The sequence below is a fragment of the Schistocerca nitens genome, chromosome 5, assembly GCF_023898315.1.
Source record: "Schistocerca nitens isolate TAMUIC-IGC-003100 chromosome 5, iqSchNite1.1, whole genome shotgun sequence".
Taxonomy (NCBI): Eukaryota; Metazoa; Arthropoda; class Insecta; order Orthoptera; family Acrididae; genus Schistocerca; species Schistocerca nitens.
In genome coordinates this window covers 674,141,611-674,164,053 of record NC_064618.1, presented here as the reverse complement: position 1 = coordinate 674,164,053, position 22,443 = coordinate 674,141,611, and positions in this window count along the sequence as shown.

The following is a 22,443-nucleotide window of genomic DNA, read 5'->3' as shown; positions in this document are numbered from 1 at the left end:
AATTACTGGTTTATGACATATTGTGCATATTCCTTGACTTTTTAATGATTCTTATTAGTAGCTTTGAGTATTTTTTGTAGTGAGAAACTACTGCAGGTTCCTCACTTGTTCTTGACAACAGACACATTTCCCTTTTTGTTTCACAACGTACTCTAATCCCTGTAGTGATTCATGGTTTTTTACATGGCTGTTTAATGTCGCTTCTGATTAACTTATGCAGAAAGCTGTTTTCAAATAATGATGAAATAGATTAAATTTCAAGTCAGCATTTTGTCGATTATAAATTTCCACCAGGTCATCTCTTGTAAACTATCCCTAAAAACAATTTTCCTGGTCTCATTAACTATTCTGATTTCCACTGTGAAGTATCAATACTGTAAGTCACTATCTGATACCTACTTACAGTAATTAGTGAAATAGAAGTGTATAATTAATTTTTCTAAGAATGAATTTGTTTATTAAGCAGCTTGTATAGGCTCCACAGTGTTGGTTCGGCTTGTTGAATCTGTGCAGCACTATTTGTGTATAGTACTTTTAGTAGGCTTATAAATTACACTGGAAATGTTAGTCGCTTTTCCTGTATTGGCTGAACGAACATTTTCTGTATCACCTCTATAAAATGAAGAAATAACATCCAAATTGGGGCCTATAGCGTTGGAGTTTAAACACTGAGAAAATGAAGCTACTGAACAGACGAAACTCGTAAATTTACACAGTGTGAAACACGTCGTATACTGATGGAAATGAAAAATTACAGATGTAAGCAGCAGAATTAACAACTGCTGGCAGCGTCACGACAACATCGCCAAACTCAGAGTCCAATTATACAGTGAACAAAATCTGCGACTTTAGAAAAGTACGGAATGGCGTTACGCTAAATATTGCATCCGATGTAACCTATCGGAGCCGCCGTAAATACTCGCTCACACAGTCATGAAAAATCAGTATGCGAAACGGGTAAACAGTTCCCAAAAAATAAAAAAAATCCGGTTTATCTAGGTGTTCGTGACCGATGTGGCCAGCGTAAAATCGTTTTAATTCCTCGATGCGCCAGGAATGGTGCGTTGCTGGAGCATGTAATTACTCGCGAGCTCATTGTCCATCTGTCAGTGGCGGGGCTGGGTTTCGGGGCGAACGCGGCGCAAAAAGCTATCGTATAACGCGCGTCTCTCCAAAAACTGGAAAACGCAATTGATTAGCTGCAGAGGGGAGGGGGAGGGGAGGCGGGTTAACAGCAGCAGTGCAGCAGTACTGCTACTCTCAGTAACAGACTGCCAGTACTCCATTGCAGGCAACAAACAGTTCATTGTGCGATTTCAGAGTCAGTCATTTCAGTCAAATATTCATCAACAGAGTTGAGTGGAACAAGCGTATTAAACTAATTTCTAGCTGGATGTTTGAATACAGGATGAAATGGGACTTCTTCGACAAACTTTCGGGGTTTTTTAGGGATATTTTCTGAGTATTTTGCTATAAGCACAGTAGTGTCTAGCGGTTTGTTTAATTTTTTACCCGAATTTATCTTTGTATATACACTTCACTGAAAATATCTGCAAAAAAGTCCACATGTTGACGCTATGCACTGTGTATCTTATTTCGGAACAAGTGTTCTTTCCAGTGATGTTACCTGCAGCTGAAAACAATATTGCCCTTCGTTCTCATGCTTGCATACAGTATTGTTCGGAATGGCGTTCCGCTAAATATTGCATCCGATGTAACCTTTTATGCCTCGGGTTTCCATTTCCGGCAGTGTTAAATATATGTGTTTACAGTGACACATAGTATCAGGAATAGGTTAGCTAGTGTGCACGTCTCGTATCTTTTCAGCGAATGTAATGGAACAGTGGCACAATGACTCTATGTTCAGCTGTTACTGAAGGGACGACACCACATCACAGTACTTCTATATTTCTACATAAACGCCTACGAATACTGGATACCTCCATGTAGTACGTTTTAGTTGGCATAGTCACTATTGTTGAATTATTTTGATAGAGACAAAGGAAATTACGCAAACAAAAATAGAATGAATCGTTATTACATTATTACTCTATTGCGAATTACAGCGTACCACGGGTCCCTCATAGCAAAATATTCAGAAAATATCATTCAGCAGCTTCCGAAATTTCGTAAGTAGTCGTGTGCATCCTGCCATTGCAGAAATTACGGAAATATAAAGCGACTGTTTTAATAGAGAATGATATATGAGCACTTTCCGTCTTTCCCTTATTCGCTTTATCTGTCTTTTATCACCGTCAAGACGCTACTCAGGCTGTGCTGCTAACTTTGTTAAACCGATGCCGGAGCATCCTGTCATTGCAAAAGTTATGGATGTATAAAGCGCGTTGTTTCATTAGAGAACGATGTATGACTTCTTTTCGTCTTTCCCTTGAATCGGTTCGTCTGTCTTTTATCATCATTACGTTACTCAGGTTGTGCTGCTGACTTTGTTAAACTGATACTGGGCCACCACATTACACAGGCGTACAACTAACATTACTGAGGTTCGTTGAATAACTTGAGCAATTACTGAGATAATTCTTGTAGCTGGGTGATCGTAAGGAAACCAGAGCAAGAAATAACAGTTCTCCTGAAATATGGATAAATCTAAGATCTCATTTTCAGGAGAAAAAAGCCTATATTATCCAACTGCGTGGGTAGTTGTTACATCTGTAACACGTCATAATATTTGATTATTTAAGGATAATATTAAGAAGCGACGAGATATGAGACAAACATACTAAGCTCTGCAGGTGCGAAAGCGAATAGGAAATTTAGATTTAGGACATGTTACAGCTACCAATCTCTAATTTAAAGATTTGTGTTAAGACATTTTATTGATCCAATCCACTAGGGGTTTCTAATACTTGTTCATCATCATCTGTTACAGGGTGAATCGCTAATAACATATTGGCTGTTTTGCTTGCTAAGATGCCCTATCGTGAAAATAAATTAACTGATAATTATTCATAAACGAAATGAAGATAAATGAAATTTAAACAATGCATAATGTCTGTTTAGCACCATTACATAAAGTGAACGTATACTGATAGCTTTGAAGGCTCGGGTTTCTCTAATTTTTCATGTTCCACTTACTACCGTCATAGTAATCGTGTTCCAGAGCTATAAACACAATCTCAACAACGAGCAGTGAAAGGTAGGTCATGTGCTGGGACAGAATGATTTCGCACATTTTCGTGATGTAAATTTTTTTAGGGTTCGTTTCATTCTATTGAAACCGCACGAGACAAATAAATTATGGGGAAAGGAACATATAAGAATTTGTAAGCACTTGCATGACGACTATACTATTCGAAGAAAAGCCGAAGTTGATCAGAACTGGCTAAAAGCACATCACTGACCTTCTTCTGTTAATACTTCATTGATTAAACCGTTTAAAATATGCGTGAAATGCTTAAACACTTCCGGTTTTTCAGATAAGACGAACTGTAATGTAAGTATTTACGCTTACATACGGTAAAAAAGCAAAAGCACGTAAGATGTTTCTAGTTAAGCTTACATTGAGACATGCTCCTTTTCTTCTATCTGCCGTCTTCTGTACGAAAAATTACAGCCAAACATGACATATGTATTTACCATTATGTCAGAACTCTAAAGGTAAAGCATCTACATCACTTCATCCACATTTTTACGACTGTTTTATCAGTAAACAATCAGCTGTTTACACTTCCTTTGCGCTCGTCACCATATTATGATACTAAACTGGCTTCATTGACACCAATGGTACTGTATACGGTATTGCCGGTCTAGGTATTTCTGAGATTAACAAGCAGAAGAAAGTAGTCAAAGTCAGAGGTTCCTGAGTAACAAATGAAAGCAAGATAGGTAATCAAAAGTATTCTCGAGTTAAAGAATTTTCACTTCAAGATCATTTAATTGATGAAATTGTAATTAATTAGAACTATTGTTTATGTTTAAAACGATGTCAGAGTGAGTTATCTATTTAAAAGCAAAGAAAATACGAGCGATTGGTTTATTTTTGTTCTGAAGTTAAAGAAGTTTACGAGCGTATTTTCTTAACATAAAGACAGAGACAATGTTTATATTATTGACGGGCGTTGCCGTAGCAACAAAACAAACCGCTGAAAGTATCTGTCAGAATTCATACACTTGAAACGTTATGATTTTTGGTGAAGGTAGTACGCGTAAGTAAGAAGGGAGCAAAATATATCATCCTTTCCTCTGATACTGCTAAAAGCTCAATCGCTAAGTGAGTGAATGTAAGGTCTGACGTTTGCAATGCTTGTAGTGATTCTTGGCTACTCTATAAGGCTACAAGTAAGAAAATTAAATTATTTCTGTTACAGTAACAGTTCCAGAGCGCTACCACTTACATACGTGTTTAGACAAAATAATTTCAGATTAATTTCTGTCGGTCTATTATATTTAATTTTTGATATTACTGGATAGTGTATGATACGCAATTGCGTTTTCCCATTGGTGTGTTGATGTCAATTTAGAAGGAACTGCCAACTAAAAGTCACGGCTTGTTACCTTAACATGAAAATTACACATAACGGAAAGATATTTAAAAATTATGTCGATAGCAATCTACCCAAATAGCTGCCGTTTGTGGGCTCAATTGCAATTCCCCAGAACCTGAACTTCTATGTAGCGAGAGTATTACCACTGGGTTCCTTCCCATTAAAAATCATAATTCTTAATACTACTTAAAATTTTTTCTTCTGAATTTTTTCTCTTATTGGGGCGGGGTTGCGTCTGCTACTAACAGAACTAGTTACGTGAAGCTATAGGCGGCAATTCCGACACTGTACTGTCACCATTGAGCTGTTACAACGAATAATGTGATTTCACATATACCTCACAGGTATAACATGTACCGTTAGCTTACAATGACGCTACGAAACAAAGATGTACGTTGCTTACGTTAGGTGTCAGTGATAAGGTGAAAGAGACGCCCGAACAGAGGCAAAAATACAATTCTCCTTCGAAATGCTTCACCATCTGGAGCTCCCATTTGCGCCACTGTCATTTATGACCAAGCCCTATATATATAGTTAATTTGGACGAAATCGGTGGTGACGAGTAGTTATGGTACCCTTCTGAGAGTAGCACAGTCAACGTCCTCATTATTTTCTCATTTTACCGCAATCTATAACTTCCTCTACTTACCTTACTCCCTACACCTCGCTCTCGTACCGTGGAAGTTATTCTCTGACATTTTAGTACTTGGCCTTTCATCTACTCAGTGTTTTCCACATACTCGTTGTCTTCCCTATTCTGTGGAGACCTGCCCCATTTCTTACCTCAACGGCCCAGTTAATTATAAACGCTTAGAGTCTATTTTCTGGGTGTCCCACACTTCATAATTGGATTTTCTTTTCTCGATGTCCCATACTTCAGGATTGATTTTCACACTATGCTCTCACCCAGGCGCATATTTTAAGAAATTTTGTCTAGAAATTAAGGCCTATGTTTCGTACAAGTACATTTATTTTAGCGCATAATGCCCTTTTTGGTTGTGCAAACGGATTTCTTACTTCCTTGTTTTATCTCTTACGTTTTATTTTGCTTCCAAGGTAGCAGAATAGCATCGTGTACTTCGTGGTACCCAATTTTAATGTCACGTTTATCACTAATTTCTTTTCTGCAAATACTCAGTACTTTCGCGTTTCTCTTAATACTCTCAGTTCCTTCGGTGTGCACATTACAATATAATTCTTCGTTTCTTTCATTGATTACGGTCATGTCATCAGCGATTCTTATCATTGACATTCTTTCACCATGGATTTTAATCCCACTCCTTTTCGTTGCATAGGCTGAACAGTAGGGTAGAAAGACTACATCTCTGGTTTAATGTCTTTCTTCATCCTTTGTCCTGGATTGTTATGTACGTTCTACATTACCCGTCCCTCTCTTTAACTTACCCTGTTTTTGTCTTCGAATATGGTGCAGAATTTTATGAGTACATTACTGAATACTTTACCTGGCTCGACAAATCCTATAAAAGTGTCTATGTGTTTCTTAAACATTGCATCCATAATCAGACACATTGTCACAATTGCCTCTCCAATATTTTTACTTTCCTAGATCCAAACTGATCGTCAACTAACACAACCTCGATTTTATTCTCCATTCTTCTGCTGACTCCGTCCTTTTCGAAGACCGTTTCTTTTTCGATTTCTTCACATTTGTGTTGCAACCATTTCGCTGTAGCCTCCGGGCACTCCCTATTTATTTCACCCTGATTAGCTTATTCTACTGTGCTTCTGTCTTTTCCTGAATATTTCGTACTTCCTTTGTCGTCGATCAGTAGCAGAATTTCCTGTACCACTCAAGGTATCTTCTGAAGTACCTTCCTCGTATTTGTGTGTCCAACTTCTTGATTGTGAGTGTCTTAGACAGTTTCAAACGTCAAACCCAGTGCTTCAGTATCCTATAAATTATTACACTGACCCCTCCTGAGGATTCTCTAAAACTTGAGCCTACTCTTCATCATTAAGAAATTGTGAACTGAGAATATGTTTGCTCCTGGGTACGCCTTATGGAGTGTACCCCATACGTATGGAGGACATGGCGGCTGCTGGTATTTTGTGTACTGTGGAGCAGTGGAACAGGGCGAATTGGAAGAGGATCCCGAGCAGCGGAGTGGTGGTTGGTGGCAGACACTACGAGCGTATGGGCCTGAAACCTGGAAGAACGAGGTCTTGTGCTGTCATGGTGCCAAGACGCTTCTTGTTCCTGGAGAGCACTGACTCGGGTAGTGTCTTGTTGGGTATTGGCGTGCATATGAAGGTACGCGAAGCTCAGTGCGAGTTGTAGTGGAGTCTGCCCCTGTAAGGCCAGTCTTGTACTTACGGGCAACAGAGTAGTCACTAGTGGTACGTATAGTATTTGGGCAGTGGTTCCAAGCAAACCTGTATTTTTACAATGCTGATAACTGAGTTTCTGTGTGATTATTACGAATGGTTATGAGTTAACGAGTAACATAATTTCGGAGAATTCTTGCAGAAGTACTGAGGGAACCAAATTTAATATTTGTGATTTATGATACATTTTCATCTGGGAGATAATAATGTTTCCGTATGTATTGGGGTATAATGTTTCAGCTTTTTTCGTGTGGTGGTCAGGGACACTTCAGGCATGATTGTTCACAACGGAAACGAGGTAAGGTGGAAGCAAGGTGGCAGTATCTTAAGGGAGAAACTCGAGTGACTAGGATGCTTGCAGCATTGGGCTAGGGGAAGATTTGCAGGCACAATGCGAACATCAAACCCCGTTCATATGCTGCGAAGTTAATAATGAGCCTCTTTGCTCTCTTTTAGACACATATAAGTAGTTATGTCAGAGTTTTGTGAGGAAGCTGGTTCCGTTCCCAGCAGTCTCAATGTGTGTGGCCAGAGTTGATCCTGGATCCGGTGTCCTATGTCACTTATAATTCCACTTCATTGCGTGTTAAGATGGATGAGGTTAAGTTGCATATCCGTTTGGATGTCATCTATAATACGGGGCTAATCTCGAGTTCTGGACGGGGCTATTTTAATTTCAAAGCCTGTAAACATGTGACTGTCATTTTAAAAGAAAATTCAAACAGCAAAGAATTGGTGTGTTCATATTTAGCAAGTGTAAAATATGCTGTTAAATCATATTGCTTTACTCTGGGATTTGTTGTAAATTCCTGCTAACTTAAGAGGGAAATCAGTGATCTAATCTCTCTTTGTACTACAGTGAGACTTCTTCCCGTTGAGCATACAGAGCTCCCCAAGGCCTAGTATGAAATGTTGTGAAGTTTTCTGCTTACAGGAAACAGTCCAGCCACTAGAGTTATGTAGTGTATTTAGGCAATGGTTCTATGCACAGGTGACCACGTTCGTACTCTGATATTACCTAAGTGTGTGTGTGTGTGTGTGTGTGTGTGTGTGTGTGCGCGCGCGCGCGCGCGCGCGAGTGTGTGAGTGTGTGGTCATCACAGTGTTACCATTATTTCGGAGTTCTTGTAGCAGTACTGAATGAATTAAAATTATATATTTGATTTGGTGATAGTCCGCCCCGATAGCTGAGCGGTCAGCGTGGCGGATTTCCGTCCTACGGGCCCGGGTTCGATTCCCGGCTGGGTCGGGGAATTTCTTCGCTCAGGGACTGGGTGCTGTGTTGCCTTCATCATCATTTCATCCCCATCCGGCGCGCAGGTCGCCCAACGTGGCGTCGAATGTAACAAGACCTGCACCATGGCGGCCGGACCTGCCCCGTAAGAGGCTTCCCTGCCAATGACGCCAAACGCTCATTTCCATTTCCATTTGGTAATATATTTGCACTCGACAGATGGCATTGTTTTTTGGTGAAATAGTCTATGGTGACTGATTTATTTCATAATGATATTTTGTGGCGATTTGAGCATGACGGATTGGGCCCAGTTACTCTGTTCATTTTGTGGCTAGCATCTAACGTTAATTAATTGTGTTCTGTGGTATCATCTGCATTGAGCTTTATTATAAAATTTTGTTTATTGTGGTGTATTTTAATTCTGTGATTAGCCCTTGGTAAAATAATTCTTTTGTTTTGGATGCTATGGGTCATGTCCTTTTATTCCTTAAAATGGGAAACGTGCGAAACTGTCGCACTATTATACTTTTAAGTAATGACAGTGTTTGAAATAGGTGTAGTCGTTGAGATAAGGGTAGGAAGATAAAACACCTTGAGAAACCGAACGATGTGAAACAGTAGTAATGTAATTATACTACATCCTTGTATAAAAAAAATTCATTTCCATGCAAATAATTCTCAACAAAATTCTTAAGACAGCATTAAGGGCATTATAATACCCGGTGTAAGACTGTAAGTCTGTAATGATTGTGTACACTCTGTTTTTTATTTTCCTTAAGGAATTCAAAAATGTTAGTTGATATTGTTACCCTTCAAAAGGCTACATACAATTGTCCATGAGTAAAGACGGGATTCAGTAAATACAATCCTTCTCTTTGAAGCGTTTGTCCATGCCACTTGTTTATAGTGATCACAAATGCAATTTTAATAGGCAACTATATTCTTTTCAACTGAAAAGAAGTTTAACCGTGGTATTACAGCAGTTTGCAGGTGTCAGGCATCTGAGCTTTAATTGTAAATTCATTGGGTTTGGTTATGACCATGTGTGCTCCATTGCTAAGCCCTGTATAGTTCCAGCTTTCTTATCACACGACAATAGTGTTTTTCTACGGTATACGTTTACTTGGTGCTAATCCTGACGGATCTAATGAATGTGAGAATTTTACAGGATGTATGTCTTTTGGGAAATATATTCGTTTAGAACAGGCAACTTGTATGACGGGCAGAGATATTGGACTACCGCAGTAGTCACGGTTATTATTTGTGGCAATTTTGTGTAAAAATTAACCTGTTATAAGTACATTAAAATAAATCAAATGGTGTTGATAAGATAAGATGAAAAGGGAGTCCCTTACTCGTGATTGATAACGTAATTTCGTAAAATATACGTATGAACGTGGGCACCCATCATGATCTTTCAACTAGAATAGTTAAAACTCTCTTCTATGTTAAAATATGACAAAAGTCGAAAGTTTTAGCGCAAAATCGGTATTCAGTATTAGAAGGCGGCTAAGAAACCATCCTAACAATAACGTATTCATCCCGGTACGGTTAGTGCCTGTTGAAAAAGAGGGTTGTTGACTTAAGAAATAATATACACTGAGCTGCCAAAAGTCATGGGATACCTCCTAAAATCATATCGGCTTCCTTTTGTCCGCCTTAGTGCAGTAGCTCGACGTGACCTGGACTTAACAAATTGTAGGAACTACCCACAGAAATACTGAGCCATGCTGGCTCTATGACCATCCAAAGTTGCAAGAGTGTTGTCGGTGCGGGATTTTGTGCACTAACTGATCTGTTAATTATGACCCACAAATATTAGATGGGCTTCACGTAGGGTGAACCGTAGGGCCAAATAGTTCGTCCAAATTGTCTTCAGCAAACGAATCGCGAACAGTTATGGACCGGTGGCAAGCCGCATTGTCATCCATACATGTTCCACAGTTGTATGGGAACATGGAATCCATAAATAGCAGCAAATCGTCCCCATGTAGCTGAACACAACCATTTGCAGTCAATGATCGGTTCAGTCAACACAGCCCACATTATTATAGAGCCACCAACAGCTTGCACAGTGCTTTGTTGACAACCTGGGACCATGGCTTCTGCGTCACACTCGAACCTTACCGTCACCTCTTATCAACTGAAATCGGGACTCGTCTAAGCAGGACAATCGATATGGTCTCGAACCCAAAGGAGGCGTTGCAAACGATATCGTGCAGTTAGCACAGGCACTGCCATTGTTCGTTTTTTGCCATTTCCAAATAACGCCAAATTTCATCTCGCTGTCCTAACTGATACGTTCGTCACACGTCCCATATTGATTTCTGCTGTTATTTCAGGCAGTGTCGCCTATCTAGGGTCCAATCGATATGGTCTCGAACCCAAGAGAGGCGATGCAAACGATATCGTGCAGTTAGCACAGGCACTCCCATTGTTCGTTTGTTGCCATTTCCAAATAACGCCAAATTTCATCTCGCTGTCCTAACTGATACGTTCGTCCCATATTGATTTCTGCTGTTATTTCAGCCAGTGTCGCCTATCTAGGGTCCAATCGATATGGTCTCGAACCCAAGAGACGCCCTGCAAACGATATCGTGCTGTTAGCACAGGCACTGCCATTGTTCGTTTTTTGCCATTTCCAAATAACGCCAAATTTCATCTCGCTGTCCTAACTGATACGTTCGTCACACGTCCCATATTGATGTCTGCTGTCATTTCAGGCAGTGTCGCTTACCTATGGTCCAATTGATATGGTCTCGAACCCAAGAGAGGCGCTGCAAACGATATCGTGCTGTTAGCACAGGCACTGCCATTGTTCGTTTTTTGCCATTTCAAAATAACGCCCAATTTCATCTCGCTGACCTAACTGATACGTTCATCACATGTCCCATATTGATTTCTGCTGTTATTTCAGGCAGTGTCGCTTAATCGATATAGTCTCGAACCCAAGAGAGGCGCTGCAAACGACATCGTGCTGTTAGCACAGGCACTCCCATTGTTCGTTTGTTGCCATTTCCAAATAACGCCAAATTTCATCTCCCTGTCCTAACTGATACGTTCGTCACACGTCCCATATTGATTTCTGCTGTTGTTTCAGGCAGTGTCGCTTATCTAGGGTCCAATCGATATGGTCTCGAACACAAGAGAGGCGCTGCAAACGATATCGTGCTGTTAGCACAGGCATTCCCATTGTTCGTTTATTGCCATTTCCAAATAACGCCAAATTTCACCGCGCTGTCCTAAATAATACGTTCGTGACATGTCCCATATTGATTTCTGCAGTTATTTCAGGCAGTGTCGCTTATCTAGGGTCCAATCGATATGGTCTCGAAACCAAGAGAGGCGCTGCAAACGATATCCTGCTGTTAGCACAGGCACTCCCATTGATCGTTAGTTGCCATTTCCAAATAACGCCAAATTTCACCTCGCTGTCTCAACTGATACGCTTGTCACATGTCACATATTGATTTCTGTTGTTATTTCAGATAGTGTCGCTTATCTAGGGTCCAATCAATATAGTCTTGGACCCAAGAGAGGCGCTGCAAACGATATCGTGCTGTTAGCACAGACACTTTCATTGTTCGTTTGTTGCCATTTCCAAATAACGCCAAATTTCATCCCGCTGTCCTAACTGATACGTTCGTCACACTTCGCATATTGATTTCTGCTGTTATTTTAGGCAGTGTCGCTTATCTAGGATCCAATCGATATGGTCTGGAACCCAAGAGAGGCGCTGCAAACGATATCGTGCTGTTAGCACAGGCATTCTCATTGTTCATTTGTTGCCATTTCCGAATAACGCTCAATTTCATCTTGCTGTCCTAACTCATACGTTCGTCACATGTCCCATATTGATTTCTGCTGTTATTTCAGGCAGTGTCGCTTATCTAGGGTCCAATCGATATGGTCTCCTCGCGGTTCTAGGCGCGCAGTCCGGAACCGTGCGACTGCTACGGTCGCGGGTTCGAATCCTGCCTCGGGCATGGGTGTGTGTGATGTCCTGAGGTTAGTTAGGTTTAAGTAGTTCTATGTTCTAGGGGACTGATGACCACAGCAGTTGAGTCCCATAGTGCTCAGAGCCATTTGAACCATTTTTTGATATGGTCTCGAACCCAAGAGAGGCGCTGCAAACGATATCGTGCTGTTAGCACAGGTACTCCCATTGTTCGTTTGTTGCCGTTTCCAAATAAAGCCAAATTTCATCTCGCTGTCCTAACTGATACGTTCGTCACACGTCTCATATTGATTTCTGCTGTTATTTCAGGCAGTGTCACTTATCTAGGGTCCAATCGATTTGGTCTCGAACCCAAGAGAGGCGCTGCAAACGATATTGTGCTGTTAGCACAGGCACTCTCATTGTTCGTATGTTGCCAATTCCAAATTAACGCCCAAATTTATATCGCTGTGCAAACTGATATGATCGTCACATGTCCCATACTGATTTCTGCTGTTATTTCAGCCAGTCTCGCTTATCTAGGGTCCAATCGATATGGTCTCGAACCCAAGAGAGGCGCCGCAAACGATATGGTGCTGTTAGCACAGGCATTCCCATTGTTCGTTTGTTGCCATTGTAAGTAGGCTGTTTAGGTTTTTTTATTGGTAACGCCACCTCTGTATGAAAATCTCTGGCTGTGCTCTGTGCAGTCTGTGGCTGCTTTGCATTGTTGTAATACTCGCCATTGTAGTGTTAGGGAGCTGGCTGTGAACAGCGCGTAGCGTTGCGCAGTTGGAGGTGAGCCGCCAGCAGTGGTGGATGTGGGGAGAGAGATGGCGGAGTTTTGTAATTTGTCATGAACTGCTATATATATTATGACTATTAAGGTAAATACATTGTTTGTTCTGTATTAAAATCTTTCATTTGCTAACTATCCCAATCAGTAGTTAGTGCCTTCCATAATTTGAATCTTTTATTTAGCTGGCAGTAGTGGCGCTTGCTGTATTGCAGTAGTTCGAGTAACCAAGATTTTTGTGAGGTAAGCGATTTGTGAAATGCATAGGTTAATGTTAGTGAGGGCCATTCTTTTGTAGGGATTTCTGAAAGTCAGATTGCGTTGCGCTAACAAAATATTGGGTGTCAGTTAAAGCACAGTCGTGTATAATTGTTCAAATTGGACGTTGCATATGTCGACCCTTAGCCTAGGATACCTCACTGGAATCTTCTGATTTTTTTCTTGTAGTTTGTGTAGTTAGTGTAGCTATTGTTTATTGCTAGCGCGTAATCATAGAGAGAATTTCCTTTGTAGTTGTAGTTTTTCATTGTTGTACAGTAAAACAGTTGTGGCATGCATGTAGATTTGCACCAAGTATTTCGCAGCTGCAATTAACTAGATATTATTTTCAGTGCTATGTTAATGTGTTCTCTTGTTTTTGCTCTTCAAATTGTGCTTTTCTGTGTTATAGTGTGAAATACTGCGACAATAATGGCGTGTGAAAAACGTAATACTAGGCTCCAAAGTAAACTGAGAAATGACAGTGAATACGAAAGCAGTGTGTTAGCGCCACCGAGTAATGAATTAACTGATGTTCAAAGTAGTAATTTGGTAATTGTGCACAGGGAAATGGAGCGGGCGGCAAACAATGGCGTGGACAGTGAAACAATTAGTGAAGAGCGAAGCATTATCGATCGATCGGTCGGCAACAGCTCGCCTCAGGAATCGGGAATGACAGGACACAATTTTGCAAATATTGTAGACTCAGGTTTTGGACCCTCACCGTTTTCTCAAATAAGTCAAGACACATTTTCTGCTTGTCAAAATTTCAATGTTGCCGGTGCAAATTCACTGCCGAAAAGCACTGAGGAACATGTTTCAGACACCAGTGCATTGTTATTACAGTTAATGCAACAAATGGGACAAAAGCTACAAAAGTTAGACACAACACTTGAACAAAATCAGAAACAAATGGGACAAAATCTTCAAAAGTTAGACACAATGGAACAAAATCAGAGACAAACACAGCAAAAGGTTCAAAAGTTAGACACAATGGAACAAAATCTTCAAAAGTTAGACACAATGGAACAAAATCAGAGACAAACACAGCAAAAGCTTCAAAAGTTAGACACCACGCTTGAACAAACGCGTGAAGATTTAACTACTGAGTTACATAACATTGAATCGAAATGTCAAAAATTCTGCAATGACGTAAAAACACAAATTTGTGAGCATTTTCAACCTATTTTTTCGCGGCATGAAAATGCATTACAGAATCACGAAGCAGCCATAAAAGAACTGCAAACTATTGTTCATGAAAATCACGACACCTTGCAAGCTAAAATTGACTCAGTTGCATCTACCGATTCGGTTACGCAACTTGCAAAAACTCAAGAAAACTTAAAGGACACAGTAGATACGATTTCAACACAAATGGACACTCTGAAACTTGGTTCAGGAAAACACATTGAGGAAATAAGTACACTATCGGAGAAAGTAGCCGAACTTTCGGATCAGTTCACTAACTTATCTGCAAAGGTAGATGATGATCTGAATGACACAAGACCTGTAGCCAACACTGACACAGAAGAGCATGAACAAATTAGGAAATTCAAACTAAATCAGAATCAAATTAATACTCAACACCAAAGAGAAATCCGGGAAGTACAAGATCAGCTGACTCAGGTAATACAAGAATTACGTATTTCAGAGGCCACTCGCGCTCCAATACGGGAAGGGGGACTTAGAAATACGGAACAACCACAAAATAATAACACCGGACACTTCGGAAATTATGAAAGAAATTGGCAAGGTGCACCGAATTTTGAGATGGAACCGCCGACACGACGTAACAATGACAGATATGCTACTCGCCGACACGATGATTTTGACTATAAGCTGTTTATTACTACACGTAAATTCAAAACATTTAAGAATTCCGCCAACGACATTCATCCACAAGCGTGGTTCCATCAATTCTCTCATTGTTTTCCTCCCAACTGGTCATTGGAGCACAGGTTAGAATTTATGTGTGGCTACTTTGAGAATGAACCAGCTGTAAGAATACGATCGGTCATTCACGATTGTCACAGTGAAGGAGATTTTTATCATGCCTTCCTCTCAGTGTATTGGTCTCAAGCTACACAAGACCGAGTAAAACATTGCATCATAATGATGAAACATTTCGAACAATCTGAATTTTCCAGTCTTGTGAAATATTTTGAAGACATGTTGCACAAGATTCAGTACCTGTCAAACCCATACAGCCCCTCAGAACTCATCCGCATTTGCTTAATCAAACTGCCCGAACATTTACGACATATTATTTTGGCAGGACGTTGCAAAGACGACATTGAAGCTTTTCAGGGACTGTTACAAGAACTGGAAATTGACACTGACAATCGGGGAACGCGGAAACAGGAGCACAACAATTGCAGATCCCATCCGTCGCAATTCCGCGATGAAAGAAGTAATAACTGGACAAGACAAGGCTATTTTCACAACACAAATCGTGACCAAAAAAGACACCACCCATATGACAACCGTTGGCAGAATAATAGGTACAGAGAAAGATCGCACTTCCATAGTAATGAATATGACAGAGACAATCATAGAAACAGACAATTTGGCAACCAGAACTATTATTATCACTGGAGACATAATAACTTTAGACGGAACGGTCCAGCGCGCAGTTACGATTCAGGGAGAAATTCTCCACCTCGTGACCGACAAGAAAGAAACTATGGAATCTACCGACATGACGACAGACGATATGATCGTAACGACAGACCTGAAATGCATCAGAACTGGCGGGATTTAAACAGGGCAGGGCCTTCCCGTCAGAGTGAATTTGTAGAAGTTAGGTCTCCTAATCCCAATAACGGCGCGCGCCAACAAAGAGACAGACAATGACTCGCACAGCAGGCAGCCGCGTGCGCCCGCTGGCTCCGAGAAAAATAACATAAGACGCTAGCCTTGAGAAAATTTTAGCATTCTTTACCGATGTATACAACATGATAATTGCTTTAAAGTTGAAACTCTGTGCACTAGGAAGAGTAAAGGGTTACACCACATTTCACATGTAAAACCGTTTATTGAAGGATAATCTGCGTTTTAACTTTGTCTTTGACATAAAATTTTCACTTCACATTTCTAGTATACTTTGTCAGACTTAAGAAACTGTTAACATGCAACAATGTTTGAAGTTAAATATCCAGTCTAGAACCTACGGAACATTTTTAAACAGAAATTACGATTGCATTGTTATAGTGAACAGACGACACAGTGTTGTATTTGTACATTCTTGCTTGTTAGTTGCACGATTACCTAACAACTATCAGGCTCACGTACTTAGAACATATACCGGCACTGCTAATGAGATTTTCATGTAACATTTTGGTTTACTTGAAAAGACATTCTTTATTTGAAGTATTTTCTTTGGGATTAAAGATGACTTAGCACTTGGTTTCTTTGACAGCTACACAATTATATCACGACGCTACTAATGTGTGACACAATTTACATTGTTGCTTTTGTGCTGTATCTTCTTTATATCTGCACAGTTTTTTTGAATTCTTCTGGAAAGTAAAATACGTTTTAGTAGTAACTTTTGTGGAATAGCTACAAGGAGACAGCCTTTTCCATAGCACAACAATACGTTACAGCACAGTACTTTCTTCATCACGGCAATAAGCGTAATAACTAAGATATCTATACGCAAAGCATTTCACTTTTGTTTATCATGAGGTAAGTACATTGACTTCTGCAGAACTTAGCTTTCGGAGGACGATAACTACGACACTTCCACAGAGATTATCTTACAACAAGACGCACAGTTTAGCGCTACAGTACATGTATTTGAGTGATTAATTTTATACTTAAAATATTTATTTTTAAAGGTTTTTGAATTACAAAGAAAGTTTTCCTTGATACATTTTATTCCATTGCAATAATCTGTAACACCTGAGGGTATAATTACATTAATCCTCAGGGGGGTACACGCCTACTTTGTGTACCATGTGTTTGGCAAGCACAAGGAGCCCTAGCTAATATGGTATTTGCTTATATAACTTTACACTTCGGTACCATATTTCTCTAACACTTAAATTACACAGCTATCTGATCATTTAACTGAGAGAGACAAACATTTTTTTTACTACATCAGAGACTCATGCTTACGCAATTACACAGTTGGATAACTTCACACTTATGAAATTGTATTTTGTCTGTACTTTGTGAACTGTTCACAATTTTTCGGAACCATTGCGATGATATGAGAGCTTTGAATGATATATTTTGTATGGGATCACGATTTTTAAAGTACGTTTGAGGTAGATGACACTTTTGACATGAGCAGAGAAGTTTTTTTAGGTTTTGAAATTATTGGAGGAAGCTACGACGATTTTGAGAGTTGACTGAGGTGTTATGATATTATTACGATGACTATGTGTATTATGCTGTTGCGGTATGTTTATGATCAATAAGCTGATGCTATATGAGTTATTTGAGTATGCTACGTATCTGTTATCATAAAATATTGAAGAAGAGTCGACGAATAAGGTAAGGAATAATGAGTAGTGGTTAGGGACTCACTCTGGTTTGTGAAACAGGTTGTTGGAAACCAAGAATCGTACTTTAAGAGTTATGAAATGTATGTAAATGCGTGAATGTATTACAATGCCGACGAAAACTTTTGGACACTGTTATATCAATAGGATTTTGTTTCTACAGATTTGTAACGCAAATTCTTGACCTGTGAAATATTTTTATACGAGACTGCCACTGTAGCGGAAACTGTTGTCGTAAATATTTCGGTAAGAAAGGTAAGTGACCTTAACGTAATGCGTCTTGAGCGGCCACCTGTGCCAGCCACCTGGAGAAACAGCCATTAGGTAAAAAAAAAAGAGGACATTAACCTCGCTATTGACATTCCTTTGTAGAAAGCATCGCAAAAACGACACGGTCGAACTTGAAAACATATGATTATACTGTGGAGCTCTAAATTTATGATATTTACTAAAATGCCTAATGACACGATGAGAAACATTTCATGGCTATTGTCGTGCTAGTTGAGAGAAATGCCATATGGCTTGCTTTATGTATTTATTAACTCATTTTGTTTAATATCTAGTTTCTAGCTGCACTTCAGCGTTGGTTAAAATAAAATTTTATAGATGTACTAATACAAATATTTTCTGTCTACAGATCGAGTAAATAATAATTTTTTTCAAAAAATGAGGGAGCACAAAAAGACATTTACCTTCACAGGAACTGCATACATAATTTTCTTTTCAACTACTTGGTAATTTTTTGGTAGAATAAGTTATCGTGATGCATCACTCTAGTGTTAAGATGTGACATAGGTATTAGACATGGCCATTTTTAGTGTAATATTTTATCTGCTTGAGCTTTGTCATGTTTAGATATAAGCTGCTGTTTGCCAGGCATAGTGTTACTGAATTTGACATTGTGTTACTCTGCTAAGCCAGTTTACCACTGATTTATTTTTCTTGTTTGCTGCTCATTGCCTTATATTAGTCATAATATTGCCATTGATTTGCCAGTGTCCATTTTTTTGTCATTGCTGTTTGTGTTAATTGTTTTGTGCTGCTGCATTGCCTCGTCCCTTCGTTTAGCATCCAAGCTCAGTAGATTTAAGTTAGCTTAAGAGGGGGTAGACTATATAAGAAACTAACTATGATGAATTGGAAGAAATGCATTGAGAAGATATAAGAAAATGGTTTGGCCAAAAAAAAAAAGGTAGTGTACAGTGGAGAAAAACTATTTTGAAAGAGGATGTGAACAGAATACAGAAAGCCGGCTTAGATAGTACTTTTGGGAATAATTATGAACAAAGGGAGATCTCCATGCAAAATACTGCAGTAAAACAAACCCTGTCCTTTCCTTTTGTGTCATCCCTCTATATGTTTGTGTACCCTTGTTTATTTGTGTTTTTCCTGTCTTTATGTGTTTAGCTGATGAGAGCTATGTTGTAGAATTTTCCTAATACTATGTTATTTACTTTGTAAAGATGTTTAGACATTATTTATTCTATTTTGTTGCTCATATGTGAAGGTGATGTTTCAAAAGTTATTCTGATCTTTATGTATGTACTCATGTCATAATTCCTGTAACACTGATGTATATGTTTATTTCGATTCTTTTGTAAAGCCTGTTTTACTACAAATGTTATCTGTATTGTTATGTTCTTCAATGATGTATTTTGTACCATTGTTATTGTATTCTTATGTTATAAAATTGTAATTGACACCAGTTCATCATCTTAAGTAACTTGTAAGTTACATTTCACTGCACACGTTTCTGTTGGTCATAGTATATGGACAATATGTGAGAAGTAGGGACTGATAGTGTTTGCACGTGTGTTAATGATTCAGCAAGGGACTGAATAACAGCATTGATGGTTCTAAGGACAATTCCAAAAATTTCGTGAGTGGACAAGTGCTGGTTTATGGACTTGCTATATTCTCCGCAAGACTCTCCGATGGTGATTGTGCACCTGCACAGTCGCAACAGATGGCTTCTGGCCGTCTCTACATGGACTACAGTGGGTCTGCATCTTTGATGACCCACCAACACCGTTATTTCAACAAGGACTACAGTGGGTCTACACCTTTGCTGACTCACCAGTACCATTATTTCCACAAGGACAGCAGTGGGTCTGCACCTCTGGTGGCCCACCAATACCACTACCGTAATCTCTACCAGGACTACAGTGGGTCTACTCTGTGATGACCTACCAAACGATATTCTTCAAAACTTCGATTGACTCTGCTGTGGGTTTGCTCTGTTGTGGCCCATTACCTGTCTGCATGTCAAGAGTCAGCACTGTCTTTCCGTTGGAAGGACAACACCACTTCTTCAAGACTGCATGGAAATCCACTACTTCTGTGTGCAATTTCTTTTACAAATGAGACTTTGTGAAAAAAAACTGTAATTACTATTATGGTGAATGATCAGGACTATCTTTATGGACTGTGAGAAAATTTTAGCTTTTGACCAACATTGTATCAATAAGTGTGTGCATATCATTTCTTTGTTATTGTAATTACTATTATGAAAAATTTTAACAAATATGTATTGCCCAGTGCCCAAAACAATTTGTAAAATTTTTTGTGGGGAGCATGGGGGCTATGTAAGTAGGCTGTTTAGGTTTTTTTTTATTGGTAACGCCACCTCTGTATGAAAATCACTGGCTGTGCTGTGTGCAGTCCGTGGCTGCTTTGCATTGTTGTAATATTCGCCATTGTAGTGTTAGGCAGCTGGCTGTGAACAGCGCGTAGCGTTGCGCAGTTGGAGGTGAGCCGCCAGCAGTGGTGGATGTGGGGAGAGAGATGGCGGAGTTTTGTAATTTGTCATGAACTGCTATATATATTATGACTATTAAGGTAAATACATTGTTTGTTCTGTATTAAAATCTTTCATTTGCTAACTATCCCTATCAGTAGTTAGTGCCTTCCATAGTTTGAATCTTTTATTTAGCTGGCAGTAGTGGCGCTCGCTTTATTGCAGTAGTTCGAGTAACCAAGATTTTTGTGAGGTAAGCGATTTGTGAAATGCATAGGTTAATGTTAGTCAGGGCCATTCTTTTGTAGGGATTTCTGAAAGTCAGATTGCGTTGCGCTAACAACATATTGGGTGTCAGTTAAAGTACAGTCTTGTAAAATTCTTCAAAAAGGGGACGTTTCACCATTTCCAAATAACGCCGAATTTCATCTCGCTGTCCTAACTAATACGTTCGTCACATGTCCCATATTGATTTCTGCTGTTATTTTAAGCAGTGTCGCTGATCTAGGGTCGAATCGATATGGCCTCGAACACAAGGGAGGCGCTGCAAATGATATCGTGCTGTTAGCACAGGCACTCCCATTGTTCGTTTGTTGCCATTTCTAAATAACGCCAAATTTCACCTCGCTGTACTAACTGATACGTTCGTCACATGTCCCATATTGATTTCTGCTGTTATTTCAGCCAGTCTCGCTTATCTAGGATCCAATCGATATGGTCTCTAACCCCAGAGAATCGCTGCAAACGATATCGTGCTGTTAGCACAGGCAGTCCCATTGTTCGTTTGTTACCATTTCCAAATAACGCCAAATTTCACCTCACTGTCCTAACTGATACGTTCGTCACATATCATATATTGATTTCTGCTGTTATATCCGGCAGTGTCGCTTATCTAGGTTTCAATCGATATGGTCTCGAACCCAAGAGAGTCGCTGCAAACGATATTGTGCTGTTACCACGGGCACTCCCATTGTTCGATTGTTGCCATTTCCAAATAACGCCAAATTTCATCTCGCTGTCCTAACCGATACGTTCGTCACATGTCCCATATAGATTTCTGCTGTTATTTCAGTAAGTGTCGCTTAACTAGGGTCCAATCGATATGGTCTCGAACCCAAGAAAGACGCTGCAAACGATATAGTGCTGCTAGCAGTGGCACTCCCATTGTTCGTTTGTTGCCATTTCCAAATAACGCCAAATTTCATCTCGCTGTATTAACTGATACATTAGTCACATGTCCCATATTGATTTCTGCTATTATTTCAGGCAGTGTCGCTTATCTAGGGTACAATCGATATGGTCTCGAACCCAAGAGAGGCACTGCAAACGATATCGTGCTGTTAGCACAGGTACTGCCATTGTTCGTTTGTTGCCATTTCCAAATAACGCCAAATTTCATCTCGCTGTCCTAACTGATACGTTCGTCACATGTCCTATATTGATTTCTGCTGTTATTTCAGCAGTGTCACTTACCTAGTGTCCAATCGATATGGTCTCGAAACCAAAGGAGGCGCTGCAAACGATATCGTGCTGTTAGCACAGGCACTACCATTGTTCGTTTGTTGCCATTTCCAAATAAAGCAAATTTCATCTCACTGTCCTAACACGTTCGTCACACGTCCCATATTGATTTCTGCTGTTATTTCAGGCAGTGTCGCTTATCTAGGGTCCAATCGATATGGTGTCGAACCCAAGAGAGGCGCTGCAAACGATATCGTGCTGTTAGAACTGGCATTCCCATTGTTCGTTTGTTGCCATTTCCAAATAACGCCAAATTTCACCTCGGTGTCCTAACTGATACTTTCGTCACATGTCCCATATTGATTTCTGCTGTTATTTCAGGCAGTGTCGCTTATCTAGGGTCCAATCGATTCGGTCTCGAACACAAGTGAGTCGCTGCAAACGATATCGTGCTGTTAGCACAGGCATTCCCATTGTTGATTTGTTGCCATTTCCAAATAACGCCAAATTTCATCTCGCTGTCCTAACTGATACGTTCGTCATATGTCCCATATTGATTTCTGCTGTTATTTCAGGCAGTGTCGCTTATCTAGGGTCCAATCGATATGGTCTCGAATCCAAGAGAAGCACTGCAAACGATATCGTGTTGTTAGCACAGGCA